The sequence below is a fragment of the Monodon monoceros genome, unplaced genomic scaffold (genome assembly GCF_005190385.1).
Source record: "Monodon monoceros isolate NGI ecotype Baffin Bay Population unplaced genomic scaffold, NGI_Narwhal_1 Super_Scaffold_21, whole genome shotgun sequence".
Taxonomy (NCBI): Eukaryota; Metazoa; Chordata; class Mammalia; order Artiodactyla; family Monodontidae; genus Monodon; species Monodon monoceros.
In genome coordinates, this window is record NW_021703778.1 from 146,161,076 (window position 1) to 146,187,554 (window position 26,479).

At 37.8% G+C, this 26,479-nt stretch overlaps 1 protein-coding gene and 1 pseudogene across 1 annotated transcript in view; both read left to right on the forward strand.

Moving 5' to 3' along the window:
* Positions 1–26,479, forward strand: part of LIN52 (lin-52 DREAM MuvB core complex component) — a 119,726-nt gene that overhangs the window by 87,994 nt on the left and 5,253 nt on the right. The window lies entirely within an intron of this gene.
* LOC114905073 lies at positions 23,573–26,014 on the forward strand (annotated as a pseudogene).

The window sequence follows — 26,479 nt, forward strand, 5'->3', positions numbered from 1 at the left end:
ATATATATATATATATATATATATATATATATATATATATATATATAAAATAGCTTGAAATTCCATCATACCTTTCAAATAGGACTTTCATTACACTAGAAAGCTTCTTGCTGCCCTCTTCTGAAAAGCTAGGTAATACTGCCAATTAACAATGCTCAGAAAATTTAATTTTCATCTAACTTCCACTAAGATCAGCCTTTTTCACATTTTTAGAATTTTTATATCTTCTACAGATTCTCAAGCATAATTACTGATGAGCATTTCTTTTCTTTTTGTGTATATCCATGGTGAATATGAAGTATTAATTTGATTACCTGCCAGAATTTATAGTGCTCATTTTGCTTAATTACCAACCTCAAAGAAAAGAAAATAAAAGTAATTCTTGGTAAGATAAACTCCACAGTATCCTATTTAACATCTTAGAAGTTGCTTTGGAGCTTAAATGTTCCATTTTCTTTCTGCTTAAAAACAGAACAGATTGAAAAGTTACAGAGTGGTGAGGTTTTTTGGGTTTTTTTTCACATAACATAAGACTTGATTATAAAAATGGAATAATTAATAGTATATACCATAAGCTCCCCTTCTCTTCCTTCCTCTCCTAAGGTTGAGTAATCTTCAGTCCTTTTCCTTTTCTGAAAACCCAGTCATCTTGCTACAAAGCATAGGAGAGATAATAATCATTCTGGACTTATGCTTGTTATTAAAATCTGTATGATATACATAAAATCAGATGAATTTCACTCACTTAAAAATGAATTAGTACTTCCCTGGTGGTGCAGTGGTTGGGAATCCGCCTGCCAATGCAGGGGACATGGGTTTGAGCTCTGGTCCGGGAAGATCCCACATGCCGCGGAGCTGCTCAGCCCGTGGGCCATGACTACTGAGCCTGCGCTTCAGAGCCTGCGAGCCACAACTACTGAAGCCCACGTGCCACAACTACTGAAGCCTGTGCGCCTAGAGCCTGTGCTCCGCAACAAGAGGAGCCACCGCAATGAGAAGCCCTTGCACCGCAACGAAGAGTAGCCCCCGCTCGCCTCAACTAGAGAAAGTGCATGCGCAGCAACAAAGACTCAATGCAGCCAATAAATAAATAAAATCTAAAAAAATAAAAATAAAATAAATAAGATGAATTACTGGAGCAATTCTGCTCATCATGAATAGCAATAGAAACTATAGAAATGGATATAAGCTACCTAAAATGAAGCACCAAGAGAAAAATATTGAAACAAAATTACATAACCTCAGTGGAACAACATCAAGCAGTCTAACATATGGGTAATTGGAGTCCCAAGAAAAGTCAGGTGGAGGCCAGAAAAAGTATTTAAGAAAATAAATGGCCAGGGCTTCCCTGGTGGCGCAGTGGTTGAGAGTCTGCCTGCCGATGCAGGTGACACGGGTTCTTGCCCCGGTCTAGGAAGATCCCACATGCCGCAGAGTGGCTAGGTCCGTGAGCCATGGCCGCTGAGCCTGCGCGTCCGGAGCCTGTGCTCCACAACGGGAGAGGCCACAACAGTGAGAGAGGCCCACCTACTGCAAAAAAAAAAAAAAAAAAGAAAAGAAATGGCCAAAATTTTTCCAAATATGATACAAAGAAGGTCAGTGAAACCCAAACATGAAGAAAACTGTACCAAGACATATCATAAATTGTTGAGTGATAAAGAGAAAACTCTTAAAAGCAGGCAGGAAAAAAAAAGACATATAGGGCTTCCCTGGTGGCGCCGTGGTTGAGGGTCCACCTGCCGATGGGGGACACGGCTTCGTGCCCCGGTCTGGGAGGATCCCACGTGCCGCGGAGCGGCTGGGCCCGTGAGCCATGGCCGCTGAGCCTGCGCGTCTGGAGCCTGTGCTCCGCAATGGGAGAGGCCGCGGCAGTGAGAGGCCCGTGTACCGCAAAAAAAAAAAAAGGACATATAAAGGAACAAAGAATGAAAGCAGACTTCTCATCAGAAAATATGCAAACCAGTGGTAATGGAATGAAATGTTTAAAATACTGAAAGGAAAAAAATCTGTCAACCTAGAATTCTCTGTCCTGCAAACATATTCTTTCAGAATAAAGGCAAGATAAAACATTTTCTAGACAAACAAAAACCAAGATAATCTGTCTCCAGGAAACATACATTACAAGAAGTGTTTAAGGACTTTCAAGGCATAGCTAATAAACCAGTAGTAAAACTATAATGGAATACTAAAAAATACTTTGTTGATCCAAAAAGAGGCTGGGAAAAAAGGAAAAAACAACATATGGGACAAATAGAATAACTGGCAAGATGATGAAATCATATCAATTATTCAATATTTATAAATGATCGAATATACTTAAAAGAGTAGATCTTAAATGTTATCACCACACACACACACAAAATCGCAATTATGTGAGGAGATAGAGGTGTTAACTAGCCTTACTGTGATAATCATTTTGCAATATATACATGTATCTAATTATCACATTGCATACCTTAAACTTACGTATATGTCAATAATATCTCAATAAAGATGGGGAAAAGATATAAATGGTCTAAACACATCAGTTAAAAGACAGGGATTATCATATTGGATAAAAAATAAGACTCAATTATATGCTAAATACAAACTTAAATATAAAGACATGGATACACTGAAAATAAAAGGATAGAAAAAGGTGTTCCATGCAAACATTAGTAAAAAGTAAGCTGGAGTGACTATATCAATATCAAAGTAGAATTCAGAACTGGCAATATTACCAGGGAGAAAGAGTAGCTTTTCATAATGATAAAAGGGTCAATGCATCAAAAGATAGGAGCAGAATTAATGAATCAAAAAAATTCATTCTTTGAAAAGATAAAGTGGATAACTATCTAGATTGATCAAGTAAAAGAAGAAAGAAGGCACAAATTACCAATATCAGAAATGAAAGGAGGGGTTATCATTTTATATCCTACAGACAGTGGAAGGATAATAAGGTAACTTTATTCCAATAAATTTGATAGATTGGACGGAATGGACAAATTCCTTGAAAGATGCAAATTTTCAAAATTGACTCAAGAAGATATGAAAAACTTGAATAGCTCTACATCTAACAAAGAAATTACATTTGTAATTTAAAACCTTCTCACAAACAAAACTTCAGCCCAGATGGCTTCACTGATAAATTCTATTAAACATTTTTTTCCTTCCAGTTTTATTGACATATAATTGACATACAGCACTATATAAGTTTAAGGTGTACAACATACTGATTTGACTTACGTACATCATGAAGTGATTGAGTACAAGTTTGGTGAACATCCATCATCTCATATAGATACAAAATTATATTAAACATTTAATGAAGAGTTAGTAGAAAATAGAGGAGGGAGGCCAGCAGTATCTTAACAGCAAAATCAGACAAAGATTAGAAAATCAAACTACAGATATTACCTCATGAATATAGATGCAAAAATCCTTAACAAAATATTAACAAGTCCATTCCAGCAATATACAAAATAATAATAATACATCATGATCGAGTAACTAGTAAAATAAGGAAAGACAAAGAAATTAAGGCATACATATTGAAAAGGGAAAAGCAAAACTGTCTTTATTCACAGATGACATGATTGTTTACGTAGAAATCTAAGGAATCTACCAAAAAGCTACTAAAACAAGTAATAAGTGAATTAAAGCAAGATTTCCGGACACAAAGTACAAATATCAAATTTTATTTCTATATACCAGCAATGAACAATTGGTACATGAGTTTTTTAAAACAAATACAACATGAAATTCTAAGGAATAAATTTAGCCAATGTGTGTAAGACATGTATACTGAAACCTACAAAGCATTGCTGAGAGAAATTAAGGATCTAAGTAAATGGAGGTATATACCATGTTTATGGATCAGAGGCTGAATGTTGTTATCATGTTAGTTCTCTCTAGATTTATCTGTGTATAGTCAATGCAATTCCAATCAAAATCCTACCAGGCCTTCTTGAGAAATTGAAAGCTGAATGATTCTAAAGTTTATATGGAAATGCAAAGGACCTAATAACCAAAACAATTTTGAAAACAAAAAACACAATGTTGGGGGCTTCCCTGGTGGTCCATGTGGTTAAGACTCCATGCTTCCAATGCATGGGGCATGGGTTCGATCCCTGGTTGGGGAACTAAGATCCCACATGCTGCACGGTGTGGCCAAAAAATTAAAACCAAACCAAAACAAAACAAAAACCCCCCACAATGTTGGAGGATTTACACAACCTGCTTTCAAGTCTTACTGTAAAACTACAGTCATCAAGATAGTTTGGCTTTGACATAAAGACAGGCATAGAGATGAATAAAACAGGATAAAGAGTCTAGAAATACACCCATATATATGTAGTCAATTGGTTTTTGATAAAAGTGCCAAAACAGTACAAGGATAGTCTTTTCAACAAATTGTGCTGGAACAACTGAATATCTATGTGGGAAGAAATGGACCTTGACCCTTACCTCACATCATTAAAAAAAATGAACTGAAAATAGATCATGGGTGTAAATGTAAAAGCTGAAACCCTAAAACTTCTAGTAGAAAACATAAGAGAAAATCTTTGCATCCTTAGGATAATCAAAGACTTCTTAGATAACACAGGAGAATATGCCATAAAACAAAAACGTGATAAATTGTACTTTATCAAAATAGAAAACCTTTGCTCTTCAGAAGACGTTAGGAAAATGAAAACACAAATCACAGACTGTGAAAAAATATTTGCAATATATATGCAGTTGATCCTCATTCACAGATTCTATATTTGCAGATTCACCTACTTACTAAAATTTATAACCCCCAAACCAATATTTGTAGTACTTTTATGGTCATTTGTGGATATGCACCAGGTGGCAAAAATTTGAGTTGCCCAACATGTGTCCCCAGCTGGTGTCAAACAAAATGGTGCTGTGCCTTCCTTTCCATGGCCTATTTAGTGCCAGTATTTTGCATTTTTATTATTTTTGTTGATTTTGCGATTTAGAATGGCCCTAAGCATAATGCTGAAGTACTGTCTAGTGTTCCTAAGTCCAAGAAGGCTATGATGTGCCTTACGGAGAAAATACACGTGTTAAATAAGCTTCATCCAAGCATGAGTTAGAGCACCACTCGCTGTGAGGGTTTTTTTTTAACGTTTTATTTTATTTAGTTACTTAATTACTTACTTATGGCTGCGTTGGGTCTTCGTTGCTGCGCGTGGGCTTTCTTTAGTTGCGGAGAGCAGAGGCTACTCTTCATTGCGGTGTGCAAGCTTCTCATTGCGGTGACTTCTCTTTGTTGCAGAGCACGGGCTCTAGGCGCATGGGCTCTAGGCACACGGGCTTCAGTAGTTGTGGCATGCGGGCTCAGTAGTTGTGGCTCACAGGCTCTAGAGAGCAGGCTCAGTAGTTGTGGCACATGGACTTAGTTGCTCCGTGGCGTGTGGGATCTTCCCAGACCAGGGCTTGAACCTGTGTCCCCTGCATTGGCAGGCGGATTCTTAACCACTCTGCCACCAGGGAAGTCCTGGAATAACTAGAATCAAAGACAGACCTATAGCAAGTGCTAGGGAGGGTGTGGAACAATGGGAACTTATACATTGCTGGTGGGACAGCCACTTAGGAAAAGTTTGGCAATTACAATGCTCGACATATGTTTACCATATAACCTACCAATTCCACTCCTGATTTTTCACTCAAAATAAATAAAAACATATATCTGCACAAAGACTGTACCAAATGTTCATGACAGTTTTATTCATAATACCCATTAAGTTGGAAACATCCCAAACATCTATTGGCCAGTGAATGGATAAACAAACAATTTGTGGTATACCCATGTGATGGAATACTACTCAATACTAAAAAGTAACAAACTACTGATACAGGTAGCAATATGGATGGGTATAAAAAAATGTTATGCTGAAGAGTACCTAGTATATGATTTTATTCATATGAAATTCTAGAAAAGGCAAATCCAATCTATAGTGACAAAGTAAATCAGTGATTACCTAGGACTAGGGTGATATTGGGATTCATTACAGAATGGCACAAGGGAACAGTTGGGGTTGATAGAAATATTCTATATCTTGATGATGATGGCAGTTACACAATTTTAAGTGTCTGTGAAAACTCATTAAACTGTGATTGAAAATAGGTACAATTTATTGTATGTAAATTATACATCAAGAAAGCTGCTTTTCAAAGAACGAATTAGTTGAGGATTGGTTTGGATTTTAGGAGGAGGATTTTGGATTTGTAGGGGAGGCAACACATTTCCTGAAGAGACATGTTTCATAGGACCAGTACTTGAATACCCATTTCTTCCTACCTATTGTGTTTCTGAAAAATTCTGCCATTAAATGAAAAAGATTTTTATTACTTTTAGTAGGAAAAACTATGATGCATTCCATCCCAACAGATACCCAAACAAATTTCATAGGTAGAAAAATATATCAACTGAACAGTGAAAACAAGCTTAAGTAGTAAGAATTTAGAAGTAAATAAATACAGACTGTATAACAGACATAATGTAATGAAGCTTTATTGTGTTTATCAAAGGAAGAAAAGATTTGAGAGGGTGGTAGTTGTGGAGGTGGATGTGAGAGAGTTGGTTTTTGGAAGGAGCATCTTGCTGCACTTTTTTTTTACTTCACTAATTTTTCAAGCTTTAGGGGGCTTAAATTATCTTGCACTCAAACTGCAGTTAAAAATAAAGTCATAGCATAAACATGAGAGCACTTTCAATCACATGGAAATTTTAAAGAATAATAGATGAAATGTTATCCCTTCATCCCTCTTGGTTGGCATACATTCACAAAGCAAATGTTTGGGGTTCATTCAAACATGGCAGACAATACACATTTGGTCCATGTGATGTTCTCTGGAGAATGACAGTGTTGAACAGAATGCACCAATGTTGAAATAGCACTTTTTATAAAACCATTATATAAAAACAAAAGTCTGTTGTATTTTATACACCAGAAACAATTAGAATATAACATGTTTTTTTAAAAAAGATAACCTTCCCAATGATACTTAAGGGTTTAATCTCTCAAAAATTTTGTAAGACCTTTATGGAGAAAATTGCAAACTTTATTGACAGACATTAAAGAAAACCTAAGTAAATGTCATGAATTAGAAGGAAAAAAGCCATTATACAAGAAACTTTTTTTAAAAGTTTTCTAAAAAGTAATGAACAGTCATTATGTGAGTAGTCTGTATTGACATAGACCTGGAATTTGGAAAGTGGATTTAGACCGAGTATCTCATGTGTCTTTCATTTTAATTCTTAAAACAAACTTAAATCACATTTCTTGGGAAGTTTATGCCTGGAATGTTTGAAATACAGATTGCTGTTTCCTCTCCCTGGAGCACTTTGTCTACTTTCTTAGCTCTTTTTCTGTGCTCCTGTTCATCCCTCTATTACAGCCAATATCAATTTATATTATTAATGATGTATATATTTATAGTCTGTGAACTCTCTTAGGTCAGGGACCATCGGGAAATAACTGTAGCAGGCTCTGGAGTTAAGGCCACTTGGATTCTAATCCTGTCTCAACCACTGATTAGCTGTTTAAACTTGAGCAAATTATATAACCTCTCTGTGCCTCATTTGTAAAATGGGAGTGATAAACAGCACCTATTTATAAGATACTGTGATGATTTTAAATAATAATGTGTTAAGTGCTTTCAATAGTACCCAACATATAATCACCATTCAGGAATGTTAGCCATTGTGGTTCTTAGCCATTCAGCAGCACAGACTCTTCCCTGGGTGAGCTCTAAATTTTGAACAATGTGTAATAAATGTGTTAACATTACAGTGATGCCAGTTAGGTGGAATTTAGGACTGAGCAGGTTTTATATAATGTGTGGAGCAGAGTACAAGTTGTTTTGAGTAAGAGGTAAGAAGCGTAATGTCAAGTCAGCACCAAGGATGGCGCTAATTAGAACAAGTGAGAACTCTGCTTCACCGATATATTAAGAATGTAAGAATGTGTTCAGATCAGAAAATGATCCTACTCAAAAAGCCACACAGGACTGAACGGCAACCAAGTAACTAGTGTGACAATTTTATGGCCCCTGTGAGAAATTATACTATACAAATAACTTGTGTACTGATTTTCTCAATCTTTTAATCTCTTCAAAATGTGAATACAAAAAAGTGAGCATTACTAATCCTATATGAAGTTGTGTTCAATAAGTACATATTGAATGAACCAATTTAAAAAAAAACGGAACCATCAGTATTATTCTTATCTTCAGAGAATAGCACAATAATGAGCACATGGAAAGCCTACAATTAAATGCTTTTGTGTAAATAAAATTAACTTTATTGCTTGTGATCTGAGTTAGGATTGATAATTCAGTTATTACATTTACCCAATTATTTACATATACTGAGGATTACTTAGTTTTCATAGAAATCTTAATCTTTAATTTCATGGATTTTGATATGTTTAAATATATAGCTTTGTTAAATGCTTTTGCATTTAATGCATTAATCTAATCTACTTATATTAAATTTAATTGCATTCTGACTTCCTGGGATGAATATTTAGCCATTAAACAAAAGGAACATTTTTCAAATAATTATTCATAGTGTCTAAGTAATCCAAGTACTATACTTATTTTAATTCAAAATATAGTATCTTAGGGCTTCCCTGGTGGCACAGTGGTTGAGAGTCCGCCTGCCGATGCAGGGGACACGGGTTCGTGCCCTGGTCCGGGAGGATCCCACATGCCACGGAGCGGCTGGGCCCGTGAGCCATGGCCGCTGAGCCTGCATGTCCAGAGCCTGTGCTCCGCAACGGGAGAGGCCACAACAGTGAGAGGCCCGCCTACCGCAAAAAAAAAAAAATAATAAATAAATAAATAAATAAATAAATATATATATATATATATATATATAGTATCTTTGCTTTCAAAAAGTACATAAATACAAATTCTGATATTAATCTGAATTTATTTTTTAATTTTATTTATTTTTGGCTGCGCTGGGTCTTCGTTGCTGCACGCAGCCTTTTCTCTAGTTGTGACGAGCAGGAGCTACTCTTTGTTGCGGTGCGCAGGCTTCTCATTGTGGCGGCTTCTCTTTGCTGCGGAGCATGGTCTCTAGGCATGCAGGCTTCAGTAGCTGTGGCACATGGGCTCAGTAGTTGTGGCTTGTGGGCTCTAGAGTGCAGGCTCAGTAGTTGTGGAGCACAGGTTTAGTTGCTCCTTGGCATGTGGGATCTTCCCGGACCAGGGCTTGAACCCATGTCCCCTGCGTTGGCAGGCAGATTCCCAACCACTGCGCCACCAGGGAAGTCCTTTAATCTGAATTTAAACAATTGAATTTATGAAGTATATTTTCTCTTGAAGTATATTGGCAGTAATGTCCCAACACTCAGTTTTATCAAGAACGTTGATTAGTTAGACTTTCAGTTAGTTCTTTAGCAAGAACAAGTCCAGGAGGAAAGGGCTATTTTTCTTTGTGCCTCAGGGTAGAGGTAAGAACTGGATGCTTATGTCTTCAGTGGAGAAACCCAGGTTCTGTTAGCTTGTATCTTCCCTGTGCGAAGCCTCTTTATCAGGGGTTTCACTTGAGTCCAAGGGAGTTTTTATTCTTCTGCATTTAATTTTTGCACAGCTCTACACATCACCCATTTTTATAAAAAGAGCATTAGTGAGATATTTTACACATACTATAAAATTCATCCATTTAAAGTGTACAGTGCGTTTTTAGTATATTCACGGAAGTGTGCAACCAACCATGACAATCTAATTTTGGAATATTTCCATCACCCCAAAAAGAAACCCCATACCCATTAGCAGCCACTCCCATTCCCCTGACTCCATTTCCCACCCCCCAGTCAGCCCTAAGTAATCACTAACCTACTTGTTGTCTCTGGATTTCATTCCTTTTTATTGCCAAATAATATTCCATTCTATGAACATACCACGTTGTTCATCAGTTGATGGACATTTGGGAATTTCCACTTTTTGGCTGTTATGAAAATGCTACTATGAACATTTGTGTGCAAGTTTTTGTGTCATCGTCATTTTAAACGTTCTTTTGATGTGGGGGTGTGTTTGTGTATTATAAGTTTTGCGTTGGAATACCCTGGATATAGCTTTAACTTAGTATGAGTACAATATATATCACCCAGTGGTCTAAATACATTTTGCTAAACTTGCAGGTAACAACCATTTATTGGTCTCTCATTTGTCATTTTGAGTCACTCAGAAACTGACTGGGTAAGCAAAAACATAAACCTTTTTGCTTTCATCACTGTCAGTACTGGATTCCATTTAAAGGACTCTAGAGTTTGATATTTCATATCTTGAGCTAGAATGGAGAAGAATGGCTTATTGTGAATCCAGTTACAGTTGGCTGACTGTCATGGCTAAATGGCAACAATAGGTCATAACCTCTGTTTTGTTGTTATTTTTAATCTCGGTCATATATTCTTGTTTTGTTTTTGCATAGAGTGAAACTTTGAAAGAACAGAATGTTTCTGGCACATAGAAATTCATTTCTGTATTGACGTTTAGCCTCAAAGACACATCACTGATTATACAGATGAAGTGAATGTACCCAGTAACTCAAGCTGCACTTGGGTAATCATTAAGAAAGCAGTTCAAAGAATGTGATTAATGGTAGGACTATTTAAGTGTTTTATTCACATTGTCTTCTGGCCTTTGACTCAACTCTGGATTTATTAGAAATAGTACCCCTAAATCAAATCAGAACTAGAGAGTACCAGGGACTTAATAAATAGTCTTTAAAATAAACTTTTTAGCAAATTATGAAAACTAGCCTTTATAGTCTCTCTACCTACCAAAAAAATGAGTGTTAGGTATGTTTGGTTACAGGAATGCTAGTTTATTAGAATCAACATAAATAGAGAGGGAAAAAATGATTTAAAATGTGGTTTTTAGGGACTTCCCTGGTGGCGCAGTGGTTAAGAATCCGCCTGCCAATGCAGGGGACACGGGTTCGAGCCCTGGTCCCACATGCCGCGGAGCAACTAAACCCTTGCACCACAACTACTGAGCCTGCACTCTAGAGCCCAAGAGCCACAACTACTGAAGCCCGTGTGTCTAGAGCCCGTGCTCCACAACAAGCGAAGCCGCTGTAGCGAGAAGCCCGTGCACCACAACGAAGAGTACCCCCACTCGCTGCAACTAGAGAAAGCCCTCGTGCAGCAATGAAGACCCAATGCAGCCAAAAATAAATAAATTTATAAATTTATAAACTAAAATAAAATGTGGTTTTTAGATGGAATTATTTCAGGTTGATCTTACAAGCACAGGATTTTTAACTCATTAGGATATTATTCTCCACCCTGGACTTTATAAATTATTTCTTCTGAATAAGAATAAAAGCATTTAAATAAAGCCTTTAAAATAAAAGCATGGTAGCTGTCTCCATTTTTTAAAAATATCTTGCAAAAACGTCAATCTACAAAAAGAAACGACTTAGGAGCAAGTCACTTGACTTAACTGTTGTTTGGTTGTTGACTGTCACAGCTTTTTGCTTAACCAGATATGGTGAATAGGTATAATTGGTTTAGTTTCTGCCAAATTTTGGATAGATCAAATTTGTTATTTGTGATTTAACTTCTTAAAGCAGGGCCATTTCTTATACTACTTTGGTATCCACAAGAAATCCCAAATGATGCTGGGAATTAAGAGGGTACTTAAAGCTTATTTTAAGATCTATTTCATAATGTTCACTTGCATTTTACACCAGTGGCCTAGCGGAAAGCATTTCAAAAGGAGCAGTCCTTAGCTTGCAGGGGTGTTCCTAGATAGTATATTCCTAAGGGGTCAGTTCAAATATCACTCCTTTTCTAAAGCTTTTCCTGTCCATCCAACCCAAACCTTCTGCAGAATTAATTATCCCCATGTCTGTCTTCATAATGTGTTATATCTCCTCTTATAGCTTGGATGACATGACTTGATAATTATTTATTTTCCAGTCTGTCTTCTGACAGATTCTCAAGGAGGGTTAAGGATTATATTATAACCTTAACATTAAGCATAATGCATGGCACTGGAGATAGAGCTGAAGTTTCGGTAAAAATTCTAATCCTTGGCTGAATTTTAATTTCTCCCTTTGTTGCTCATAGAGCAGATAGTCTCTCCTACTTTTAATATGATTTTTAATTAATTAATTCTTTTTTGTTGCTGCGCGCAGGCTTTCTCTAGTTGCGGCGAGCGGGGGTTACTCTTCATTGCAGTGTGTGGGCTTCTCATTGCAGTGGCTTCTCTTGTTGTGGAGCATGGGCTCTAGGTGCACGGGCTTCAGTAGTTGTGGCACACGGGCTCAGTAGCTGTGGCTTGTGGGCTCTAGAGCGCAGGCTCAGTAGTTGTGGCGCACAGGCTTAGTTGCTCTACGGCATGTGGGAACTTCCCAGACCAGGGCTCAAACCCGCATTGGCAGGCAGATTCTTAACCACTGCGCCACCAGGGAAGCCCCTCTCTTCTACTTTTAACTTTATGGTAAGAAATATGCTTTATGATCATAATTTTAATAAAATTAAAATTTTATTAGTAATTCTTGTAGTAATGAATTAGAACTGCCTCTGGAGTTTCTGATTCAGTAGATTTGAGATGGAGACCTGACAATGTGTATGTCTAACGTGTTCCCAAAGTGACGCTAATGTGGTTGGTCTAGGGACCACTCCTTGAGAACCACTGATACAGGTAATAAATGCTAACTAACCTACCTGAAAACCTCTACTATATTGAAATAGGATCTGTTCCTGATTTCCCCACCTAACTTTCTTTTTAAGGTCTTGGGGGAAAAAAGTACTCCATAATTGCAAAGCTCTCTACAAGTATCTACACAGAGCACAATTAAGCTGTTGATGAGCAAACTTTAGTGCCCAAAAGAGGGGAGGGTTTTTCTAAGGAAGATTGGTTGATCTCTCTTGGTGTCTCATTATCTGCAAGCATAAGAGTATGTAATGGGCGAGCAGTTAGAACTTGTTGACTAGCTGATGAAACTAGTTTAGAACTCTGACCTTTGATTTTGAGGCCAGCGGTCTAGCATCTATAAAATGCTTCTTTTCACTTTCACTTCTTTTTTGGTTTGAATGCAAATAAAATTAATGAAAAAGATATTTTAACTTTAATTATTAAGCATTATAGTAAATGTTTATATAGTATCTAACCATATTTCCCCTTCTATTATATTTTGCCGTATTGATCACACATAAGTTGTTTTTAAGATCCTAAATTATGACCTGTACTATCAATGAAAGAGTGTTTTTTTCATTCAGTACATGCCTATTATTATGTTAACTATGTATAGGTTAAACTCTGGAGTTTCAATGAAGCAGACTATTATACACAGTATAATATAATTTTCTGGCTGTGGATATTTTTGTGTTCTAATTCTTTTATGTTAATAATTCACAAATGTTGTAAATAAGGTTTTTCAGAAACATCAAAACTGGATATTTTGAAAAAAAGGTTAACTAGCTGTAATTTCTACTCACAAGGAAAATAACCACTACCATATTGTTATGGACCTGGGCCCTTGGACTCTTTATTCAATAGAAATTGATAAGAGGCCAGATGAGAATTCCAGTCAAGGCTTTATTGGGGCTCGTGCTGCAGTACAAGGGAGTGAAAACAAGAGACAGGTACTCTTGCTCTTTCTCTGAGAGGAGCTGCTTGGGTCCTTAAAAGGGGTAACAACAGGGGTGGGTCCATGGGTTGGGCAGGAGATGTAGCTTAGGTGATCTGCCCACCTCTTTAGTGGTGCTATGTACAGGGATCCTGCACAGTGCCCTGCTTTTGCTCTCAGCACCTCAGAAATGGCAGTTGGTTTGTGGCCTTTTTGAATCCTGTTGATCATAATTGCCCCAACTGTGCACGTGTGCAGTTGTTTTTAGTCCCTTATAGTTTCTTTGTATTCTGTCACTCAAAGAGATGTTAGTCCAGGTGCAAGCACTCCGGTAAAAGGTCCCAGGTCCCAGCCTATCTCAATATGACTTCCTAAGTAGACACGTCATACGATCAAGTTCTTACCTTGATGTGATGTGGTTTTAAAAGAAATTCATAATCAAGTGAAGACAGTAATTGTTGTACATTTGTACTACTACATTATTTTAGAGGAAAAAGAGGATTTTTAAATTAAGCCTTACTGGATAAATACTATATATTGGGTATTTTTTCCAAGTCTGTTTAGGGAAAATATCTTTAAAAGTGTCTACCATTGATGAACTTATTGTCTGGTCAAGTTGAAAACATGAACCATACATATGTGAAACCACAATGCCAACAATTAAAAATCAAATTATCGGGTAGAACAAGTAATTTGTGTTAAAATTGGATAAATCGTCATCTGTGAAGTAAAAGAGTGATCAAAGTGAAGTAGGATTATTGAGGTCATTTATATTCACAGTTGTTGATAGTATGAGGAAAAACTAGCTGAAAGTTAACTGGACTAGTGAACGTTTAGATTAAGCTATTCCTTTTGTAACTTTGTTTAGATTAGGCTATTCCTTTTAGCTATTGGACTGGCCTCAGCCTTAAAGTTAGGCTTGCTACCAACCCTAAAGCTTTCTTTTTTAAAATTTTATTGAAGTATAGTTGATTTACAATGTGTTAATTTCTGCTGTAGCAACCCTAAAGCTTTTTATGAGAAGATTCAATAAATGAGTAACTTGGACTTGCCTGGTGGCACAGTGGTTAAGAATCTGCCTGCCAATGCAGGGGACATGAGTTTGAGCCCTGGTCCAGGAAGATCCCACATGCTGTGGAACAGCTAAGCCCATGCGCCACAACTACTGAGCCTGTGCTCTAGAACTCACGAGCCACAACTACTGAAGCCCACGCACCTAGAGCCCATGCTCTGCAACAAGAGAAGCCACCGCAATGAGAAGCCCACGCACCGCAACAAAGAGCAGCCCCCGCTCACTGCAACTAGAGAAAGCCTGCGCGCAGCAACGAAGACCCAATGCAGCCAAGAATAAATAAATAAATAAATAAATAAATTTACATAAATAAATAAATGAGTGACCAAAGACTCATTCTCTCCACCTCCCAAAGAATTTTTTAGAAGCAAAATGTTGAACCAGAGAGCTTCCCTCCTAGCTATTTTATGAATAAATTGAAAATTGTGCTCTTAGATTTGTCTGTATGATTTCTTAAATAAGAAAGGTTGGAAGGCAGCAGCTTATTATTATTAGGCTTAACCTGAGTTAGATTTGGTAGAGTTTAAAAAATATGTAATCTGCTTTTGATTGTTTGGTCATGTGTAATTTGTTCCTCATCCAAAGAATTTAACAATGGAAATAAACATTCATGACATGAAAAGTCACCCCCTTTCTACAGCTTTTTCTGTCCATCCATTTCCAAGTCCTCTGCAGAATTAATTATCCCCATCTCTGTTCCCTGGCCTGCTCTTCATTGTATTATGATATGTAGTGATAATGAGAAAAAGCTGTATTTCCAGAGAAGCATTTGGTGAAGTTTTCTGTTTACTATGGAGATTTTCCAAGCATATACTAACTAGAAAGAATGCTATAATGAACTGCACCTACCCATCCCCAGCTTCAATAATTGTCAACTTTCTGCCATTCTTGTTGTATCTCTGCCCCCTTATATCACACTTTTTGTTGTGGTTGTGTTGTTGGCTGGAGTATTTTAAAGCAAATCCTAGTACCATGTCATTCATAAATAATTTAGTATGTATCTCTAACCAAGAAGGCCTTTAAAAAACACACAATTATTACACCAAACAACATAAAATAATAATTCCTTAGTAACGTCTTATAGTCCATGTCCAGTTTGGTTAAAAATTGTGTTTTTCACAGTTGGTTTGTATGAGTCAACATCTGGACAAGGTCTACACATTGCATTTGATTGACATCAGTCTTCAGTCACTTAATCTTCTCTATAAGCACACTCTTCTTCTAGGTTATCCCCCCCGCCCCATGCTATTTAATTGCTGAAGAAACTGGGTTGTTTGTCCAGGAGGATCTCCCACATTTTAAATTTGGATGATTTTTCTCATGGTGGTAGCATTCCACATGGTCCTCTTTTCCCCCAAATTTCCTGTAATCTAGTAGAGTTAGAGAATAAAGTGGGTTCGGAGTCAGTCTTTTTGGCAAGAATGCTTCATAAGTGTACTTGCTATTGTTGCGTATGAAACACAGGACCTTCATTTGTCCCAGTTTCAGCGAAGATCAGTGGGTTTGGGTGGTATCAGTCTCATTCTTTCCATAATAATAATAATGATGATGATTACTATTCTAATAAATCAGCAACTATTTGGTTTCCCTGAAATGTGGTCCAAAGAGGAAAGCCAGAAAAAATGCTTGATTTTCTCCCCCTTTTACTTACCAATTTTCAGAACATGAAATGAGTTGAAGTGACTGAGGGCTTTTAAGAAATATTATAGTAAAATATAATATATTAAATATAATACAGTATACTAGTGTATTATAATTTAATATAATACAATATATTTAATATAATGTATTATGATATAATATTAATTTGATGTAATTAATATACATTATATTAATATAATACATTATATTAATATTATATTAAATATAATACATTAAAATACTATTTAATGTATTTCTAAGCACTATAATCATTATTGTTTTTGACACTCAAAACTGTCCCATCTTTAGTTAGTGGACACACCTTTATGCTGACTTCTGTGTCATTTGACATGACCCTAGTAATCTTTGGTAACTTCCTTCCTTTCAGCGTGTCAAGATATTCCTTGTTCATTTACTTCAGACTTAGAATCTTATCCATTTCTCCAAGGAACCCTGGGAGTAGAAATCTTAGTTTTAGTAGAAATCTAAGTACTAAGAGTATTAATTGGTACTGGACTGTCATTGCTTCTGGGCTTTTTCCATGGACAGGGTTGGTAAATGAGTTGTTGTTGTTTTGTTTTTTAAGAGAAAAAGAAATTGTGTTCCTACCAATATGCCCAGTTGAAATTAAAGATGTTTAAGCGGGGGGGCTTCCCCGGTGGCACAGTGGTTGAGAGTCCGCCTGCCGATGCAGGGGACGCGGGTTCGTGCCCCGGTCTGGGAGGATCCCACATGCCGGCGCAGAGCGGCTGGGCCCGTGAGCCATGGCCGCTGAGCCTGCGCGTCTGGAGCCTGTGCTCCGCAACGGGAGAGGCCGCAGCAGTGAGAGGCCCGCGTACCGCAAAAAAAAAAAAAGATGTTTAAGGGTTTTAACTTAATGTATTCGGTTTTTTTTTAATTTTTAATTTTATTGGAGTTTAGTTGACTTACAACGTTATGTTAGTTTCAGGAGCACGGCAAAGTTATTCAGTTATACATATACATATATTCATTCTTTTTTAGATTCTTTTCTCATATACAATGTATTTGATTTTATAATAGTATGTCTTTTACTCTGGAAATCTTGACTTCTAATAACTAACATAATTATTTATGTTTTAACCCACAATGAGACTAGCATCAAAAGAACTAACTACATATAACAACAAGAATGCTGAATGCAATTTAAGATTTCTCTGTGCCTCATTTATATCTTTAGGCTATGTACTTGTAGGGATATATAGTCAGAATATGTCCTTTAGAATTATTTAAACTTTTGTACTGTGTGGTTATTGCCAAATTTTAGAGATTCAAGTTATTTTCAGTTTATTTCCACTTTTAGAGATTGCCATTTTTCTATTTAATGAATTTTTTAATGTATAAAATATTTATATGGTGTCCCAAAGTAAAACGTATAAAATAAGGTGCATCCAAAGTGTCTACCTTCCACCTCTATCCTACCCCCTCTCTTTTTCCTCTTCTAGGTAACCATCTTTATTAGTAAAAACAAATACTAAACTTTATCCTTCCATTATTTCTTTTGAAAATATAAGTAAATATACCTATGTATTTCTCCATGTCCTAATTTTCCACATAAGGTAATATACTATACATAGTGTTCTGCACCTTGCTTTTTTTCCGCTCAGCAGTATGTTCTGGAGATGGCTCCATAGCAATATATAGGTCTCTTCTTCATTCCTTCATACAGTTGCACAGTACTCTGTAGTATGGAGTCCCTTCCCTAAATTTGAGTTGTTTCCAATCTTCAGTTATTACAGATAGTGCTGAAATGAATAAGAATATGAATACCCTATTTAATATTTTTGCTGGTGTATCTTTGGGTAGCTACCTAGAAGTAAAATTGCTGGGTCAAAAACATAGGTAATTTTACTAGGACAAAAATTTCTTATGCACAGTATTGAATTAAGAATTGAAAAGGAAGCAGATTTCCTCTTTCCTCATATATGAATAAATTATTTCAATAGATATATAGTTGACCACCTCCCATGTGCCTGGTATTGTTCTAGTTGCTGGGGATAGAGCAGGAGGCTCTGTAGAACTTCAAGGAGCATGAAGAGAAATAAAGTTAATTTCAGATTTTGGTAAGTGCTGTGAAGGAAGTAAATGTGTTGATATGAAAGAAAGTAACCAAGAGGACTCACTTTGGATAGGGTGGCCACAGAAGGCCTCTTTGAAAAGGTGATGTTTGAACTGAGATTTGACAGATTAAAAAAATGATTAACGCTGCCATTTATAGACTTTCCTACTATACGCCAGGCAATATAAAGGATTTTCATACCTCATTTTATCTCACAAGACTGCAAAGTCTATTTTATAATTACATTTTATGAATGAGAAAACTGATGCTCATAAAAATAATTTGCTTAAGGTCTTACACCTGTAAATGGGGGGGGAGGGGGGCTGGGATTTGAATCAAGGCTAGACCCATCTAATTCCAAAGCCAGATAAGAGAAATCCTTTTTACTGTATACATTGCCTCTCTTAACCAGAAAGAAAGCAGAGAATACCAAGTTAACATAGTAAATGGTTTAGACTCTTGTTTTAACCTGGCAGAAATACAGTGTTTTGTTTTTTTTCTTTTAAAGCACTGTTCACATTTACTATTGAATGATTACAAATTCAGAATACATATGCTTGTTTTCTTTGGGAGTATTTGTTATATAACAAAATAGAAAAACATGTCTTCTTGTCCAAGCTAAGTAAAACAATTTCAGTATCTGTTTTTATTGTTTTCAACTTAGTGATGGTTCTCTGTTTAAAATACCGTAGCAAGAACCTAGGGGCAGGACAGGAATAAAGACGCAGACCTACTAGAGAATGGACTTGAGGACACGGGTGGGGGAAGGGTAAGCTGGGACAAAGTGAGAGAGCAGCATGGACATATATACACTACCAAATGTAAAACCGATAGCTAGTGGAAAGCAGCCGCATAGCACAGGGAGATCAGCTCGGTGCTTTGTGACCACCTAGAGGGGTGGGATAGGGAGGGTGGGAGGGAGACGCAAGAGGGAAGAGATATGGCGATATATGTATATGTATAGCTGATTCACTTTGTTATAAAGCAGAAACTAACACACCATTGTAAAGCAATTATACTCCAATAAAGATGTTAAAAAATAAATAAAATTTTAAAAATAAAATACTGTAGCAACAATATCCCCCAGATATTTCTAGCCTATTAGAATAATGCACCTTCTAAGTATCCTATTTATTTATTTCACAAATATTTGTTAAAATCTACATTCAAGGTACTTTACAGTGTCTATTTGAAATAACTTCATTAAATGAAATAACCAAAACATTCAAGGGACTTCCCTGGCGGGCCAGTGGTTAAGACGTGGTGCTTCCACTGCAGGGGGTGCGGGTTAGGTCCCTTGTCAGGGAACTAAGATCCTGCATGCCTCGCAGACTGACCAAAACAAAAACAAAAACATGTTCAAGGTTCTGTAAATAGCCATGAAATTAATCTTAGGGGGAAATTTCTTCTTGTGCCAGCACTTACTGAGGACTTAAATGTATTGTCTTAAGTCTCATACAACCCACTCAGGTAGGTACTAATCCCCCATTTTACAGATGAAGGAACTGAGGCACAAAGAGCCTACATAATTTACTGGAGATCACCATCTAATAAGTGATAGATTCAGACCAAAGTTCAAATCCTATGCGATCATAGGTTTTTCTATATCATATATATTAAAAGGTCATATCAAACAACAAGAAAGTAGGGAAATATATTCTTCCTTTCTGGTGAGTTAAGTCCATACTACTGTCTGATGAACCATGCGTGAAGATTCATAGACATTTTCTTTGGTGTCTTAAACTGGAACTACCTGCAGTTAAAAGTCAGATTCTAATTTTACAAACAAGGCCACCTCTAACAACATTACAATAAAATGATCTTATTTCCTGGCTTAAAGAAAAATTCTCTAGTAACTATAGGAATGCTTGTGGTATCAAGACAGCATCTTCTATCTCCATGTAAGTCATAAGCAAAGTGATATTGTGGTGAAAAAATAGTGGCATGAATAATACCTGCTCACAGCCCAAGACATTTGATGTATCTTGGGCCTCAGTGTTTGTCGGATTTTGCAATTTCATGAGCAAGATTTGTATTTTTTTAAAGTTCTATATTTCTCTGTGTTCCACTTGATATCAAATCTGTATTCTTAGATCGTAGCGTTTCATTAAAAAAAATAAATAATCTCAGCCCCTCCTCCCTCTCCTCCCCCTCCCCCCCACACTCATTTCGTATAATATGGTAATGATATCACCGTAGCTGTAATTACGGGTCATCTTCATTTCTTTCATCTCTGCCTGTTCTGATGGCTTCATTCCTTTGACGGAAAAGATTTGGCTCTGGGTGCTATGATTATTTTGTTAAGCGTTATTCGAATAGACAGGAGTGAGAGAAATTAATCAATCCAAATGCAATTAGCATCATGTTTAACCCAGTGATGGACGTCTCAAGGTGAAACAGCCAGGGGAGTTTCAGACATTATTATTCAATCCAGTGGTTCTTATCTAAATTATAATCAAGAGAGGTTTTTATTGGCTTCACAGTGTGAAGATGTAACTCTTTCCCTGCCCTGTGGGTCAAGAAGGCTGGGGCCTCCATCCTCTGTAGACGTTTGCTGCTGCCAGCACCTTGAGGTGGGGATGTTCCAAGCAGGAGGATTTTCTTAATATCCAAGTCCTTTGAAATTCATCTATACTGTGATCTTGGTCTGATTTTCCTGGGAGTGGGATATTGCCTGTGAATAAATTACTCTAACTTGGGGCAAAATATTTTGTGTCCTGATGAAATCAGTTTGACTAGTTCTTTCTTAACCTTACATGATAGATTATTATTGCTGTACTCACTTTATGAATGAGGAAATTAAGACTGTGTGAAGCTACTAGCCTTTGGTCACAATAAGTGTTTCACCACGATGTATTACTACGTGAAGGCCCTGAAGTGTGAATGAATGTTCTGCAAAAATTTATGAGTATTTAGTAAAAGTTTGCCCCGAGTGTACTAATCCATTGCTTTGATCTCATTGCTGTTCGTTCAACTGAGTTTACCCTTGGAAGTGGAACCAAGTGAAATAGGCCTGTGAGGCCCTCTGAAGAGGAAACAAAATACAAATAAGAAGTTTTTAGGTCTCATTTCTTGAACACAAATCTTTGGGGTTTGTTGTTATTGTTTTGGTTTGTTTTTTAGTAGGGAGAAGGATGATAAAAAGGATTGAATATTTGAAATCTAGTCTTGTTTTGCTCTTGAAAGAGGGCAGAGCAAGGAGAGTTGATGGAGAAACATAGGCTTTCACCTGAATACAGCATTTTTCAAATACCTGACAATTAAGATTCTTCTACTCCTTTCAGCCTTCAGGCATCATGGATGACACTTCCCGTATTTTATGTTCCTGCTTGATGGTTTATATTCTGAGAATAAATCTGTTGGCTGGATGTTTCTGTCCTTTTTTCCCCCTGTTGTGAAAAGCCATTAAAATTATTTTCCATATTGGAACTGTCCAAATGCATTTAACTGTACATTGAGTCCTGGCTTTTCTTTTTTATATTACTTCTTGGATAAAACATTCTCTGGAAGTGGCCCTTGCTATGAATTGAAAAAAAATGTTTGATATAAAATTATCTTTTCCTGAATTCACGGGAGAGAACATAGTTCTTAGCCACCCCACTCTTTTAGAAGAAAAAGTCATGTTAGAGAGACAAGACACTGAATAGAAAGAGAAACTGGGAAGTGTGCCCCGAAAAGGATTTTCTGAGAATTCTTAGGATGAAGATTTTCATAGTCAATGATAGTTTGGTCATGGATGTAGCATCCAGACTGTTTTTTTCTTAGATATTATTTCATTCTCAAAGAATTTTGGGCAAAAGCCTAAGGCTGTTCTGTCTGCCTTCAAATGCTGATTTTATATATTTTAGAGAAAAGTGAGATTTCTACCATAAAATCTTTTTTTTTTAATTTATTTATTTTTGGCTGCGTTGGGTCTTCATTGCGGTGCACGGGCTCTAGGCGCTTGGGCTTCAGTAGTTGTGGCACACGGGCTCAGTAGTTGTGGCACACGGGCTCAGTAGTTGTGGCTCGCGGGCTCTAGAGTGCAGGCTCAGTAGTTGTGGTGCATGGGCTTAGTTGCTCTGCAGCACGTGGGATCTTCTTGGACCACGGCTCAAACCTGTGTCCCCTGCATTGGCAGGCGGTTTCTCAATCACTGCACCACCAGGGAAGTCCCTCTACCATAAACTCTTATGTTGAGTGGACTCTCCCACGAGAGTTGACTGAGAATGGTCAGTAGACCATATTACAATTACACCATTTTCTGAGGGCCACCAAGTATTCAAATGAGGTCCCAAGAGAGTTCCTTCTCATCCAGGAACACCATGCTCAGTTCATAGCACCTTCTGCTCTTGACAGTGGCCCCAGCCACTCTCATATCAGAGGCATTATAAAGTGCTTAGTCCTTGACTTGAATTATTGATCACTTAGTGATAGGTTTTTGTGGAGGTCTGAACTGGAGCATGGTGAAGAATCTCAGTCTGGGGGCCTGCCTGGAACTGCTCTGCTGTACGCCGGCCCTATGCCGGAGTGACAGGAAGACTTTCTCATTCCTGTGAGAGAGAAATCAGCACTGTAAATCACATTGGTTTCCTTTGTTCTCCTCTGATGTACTAAGGTATCTGTGAACAGCTAGATAGCTCCATCTCAAAGGCCACTTCTCATTTATTTGAATTTTCCCTAATACCTAGTACATAGTAGGTAGGCTCTGTATGTGACTAACTTAACTATTCATCCATCCCCTTCATGCTTCTCTTCTGCATAGCACACACTCATGACTAGGAGGTCCCTCAGCGGAATTAGAATGCCTTCAACTAAAAAATAATTGTTAAAAAAAAGTCAAAAGTGTAATCATAACAAATGGCATCATTTCTACAAAACACCTTCTATAAATCTAGTTAAATAGATAACCTTTTAGCACATTGATTTAAACCAAACGAACTAGGGTTTTATGTGCTCCTTTTTGCTAGAAGAAGCTGCTGGTGTAGTTAAGGAAGGTCGCTGCCTCTAACTAGCACCCAGGTTTGAACCTCCAGAGTATACGTGTTACACAGATGCAAGTCAGGCATGTTTCCCTTTGTTTTACATTTGAGAGCCTTTAAAAAATAAATAGTTCATCCTCTTTTTGCCACTCCTGGTGCTGCTTGTGTGCGCATTCGGTACTGACCTGGTACCTTTTCTCTTTTGTGAAATGGCAGCTGCGGAGACTCTGTTGTTTCCCATGACCGATGGAAAACCCAAGGAAGGAGCCAAGGCTAAGAACAATGATCATATTAATTTGAAGGTGGCGGGGCTGGACCGTTCTGTGGCGCACAGATTAAGATTAAGCATACGCCACTCAGTACACTAATGAAGGCTTACTGTGAATGACAGGGTTTGTCAATGAGGTAGGTCAGATTCCAGTTTAATAGGCAGCCAATTCATGAAACAGACACACTGTGAGAGCAAAATAACTTACTGGATTATGAAAGAGAAGGGCTGAATGAGCATGCCACTAATGGAGGAGGGGGCGCTGTCACGGAACCAGCATTCTACCCCAGTTGTTGTCGATCAAAACATAGCATTGGTCATTTAGCTTAAAAAAAATAAAGGGAATATGCTCGTGTACCTCACCAGTTACTTTAAGTACAGTAAAGGAGTGAGGAAATGGTACATGGAAGAACAGAGAAATCCATACTATAGTAGCCAAGATGCCGTCAGTGTGTTCCAGCAGCAGACAGGAGGTGTCTGCTATGAAGGGAACTTGCTCTTTACTCCAGATCTCAGTTCCCACAGACCAAGAAGACCTTCGCAGTTAGAAGACTGCAGTTTGGGTCTCCCACATCCTGACTACTACAGTATGGACTTCTCTATTCTTTCATATACCCCTTCCTCACATCTTTATTGTAGTTGAAGTAACTGGTGTACACAGCATATTGGCTTTTTTTTTTTAAGCTAAATGACCAGTGTTATGTTTTGCTTGACAACAACTGGGGCAGAATTCTGGTTCTGTAATAGTCCCCCCTCTCTCCATTAGTGGCGTGCTCATCCAGTCCTTGTCTTTCATATTCAAGTAAGTTATTTTGCTCTCACTGTTTAACAGAAATCAAACAAACAAAAATCCTTGCATACCTTGTTCCATTGGAGAATTTTAATGTTTTTCACTTTATCACTGTAAAACCCAGGGCAGTTTTATAACTTTTTTGTACATAGCTGTTACGTGTAAGGCAATCTGTCTTGAAGCAGGGATAAATTACTCTAAACGAAATGAATCCTAGATAATTTTCCCATCAAGTATCTTGTTGCTTAAATAAACTTCTTGTTTGACATGAAAGAAAGAGTCATACAGTAGCTAGCATTTACAGAATGCCTGTGTGACCCTTGTATTAATCCCATCTTGAACAGATGAGGTGACTGAAACACAGAGAGATGACTTGGGTGACTTGCCCGCAGTGGTTCAGGCTCAGTGTAGGAGCTGGGGTTTGAATCCAAGCCTGTCCAATGCTAAAAGCCCTGCTCTTGGGAATTCCTTGGTGTTACAGTGGTTAGGACTCCACGCTTCCATTGCTGGGGGGCCGGGTTCAATCCCTGGTCAGGGAACTAGGGTCCTGCAAGCTGCACAGCGCAGCCAAAATAAATGAATGAATGAATGAATGAATGAATAAATAAATAAATAAATAAATACATGCATGCCCTGCTCTTTTCACAGCGTTATGCTGTCTCCTTTGTTTCCTGGCCACTCAGAGTCTCCTAAACAGCCTGTTGTTGCTTTTCAGGATATGAGAGAACCATCCGCCTCGCTAATGTTTTTATTTATATTGATTTAATTATATTGAGGCACAATATAAATATTTAAAGTGGTTTGCATTGGAACTGCAAACCAAATGCTATGAGTTTCTTCCATTTCATTAAAAGTTACTTAATCTTTACATTGTTCCCTATATTAAAGCCAAGCAGAATTTTATCAGGCAGTTGCCTCAAAGTTATAATCTGGAAAATCTTTCTATAATGAAACCCATATGTCATGGGCGAAAGGTGCAAAGCCCTGGCATAGAGGGCTGGTCTCGTGAGAGATTCTGCACCCAATCTCGTTAACCAGGGTGCCTCTGGTAATCCCTCATGCCCTCACTGGTGAGAAATCAGTCTGTACCACTGAATCTTTTTCAACCAGCCACCGGAAGATTTACCGCAGAGAAGACAGTTTGGGGATAGTCATTGTGGAAAGGGAGCCAGAGGCAAGGCTACATGTAGGATGGCGGAATTGGAGAGTCTAAAGAAGAGATTACATTAAAGCACACACCACCTTCACAGCAGGCAGGATGGAGTCCTCCCTTCAGCCTTGACCTCTCTAAAGTATACCCAGGTCTTTACAGCTGCTGTGAACCTGACAGCCCTAGGGAAACTATGAAGGGGTGATAGAAACTGCATCAACCTGGAAGTTGATTATAGTTTATCCATTTGCTGTCTTTAAATGTGTCCCCTGTCCCACACTCAGCAGCAGTTCACATGTTCACCCTTTGGTGAGAGTCTTGACTATGACTTTCTCAGTTTATGGTCTGTGCCCAGCATAGGAGGGCCTGTAAATCATGACTTGACGTGGAGGTCATGCTTCTCTTCTGCAGAGCATACACTGGTGGCTGATGACCAGTGGATCCCTCTGAGCATAGTGATTCGACTGTGGTAGCAGTGTTGCCTTCCTGTTGAATCTTGTAATCCTAGAGAATCAATCCAGAACCAGAAAATAGTTAAGAAATGGTGTTAACTCCAGATAAAACTTTCTCTAGCAACTTTATGGTCCCCAGGATCGTCTTCTAACACATTGTGGGAAAAGAGAAGCAGGAGAGAAGGCAGGAATTGGAAGTGCCAAGCTGAAGAGTATGTAATCTTACCCTGGTCATTAGTGCAAGAATTACACCAAGTGGTAACTGTTGGGAAGAAGGGATGGAACTAGGCAGGAGGACATAGAAATACCTTACTGTCCTCTGTCAGCAAGCATAGATTTCTCTAAAGGTTTTTTCCCAAAGAGATTTGAAATCCTTGGTGGGAGTTTTTTAGTAAAACACATTCACATTATAAACCCTACTGGAAGGGGTGTGTGTGTGTGTGTGTGTGTGTGTGTGTGTGTGTGTGTGTGTGTGTGTGTGTGTGT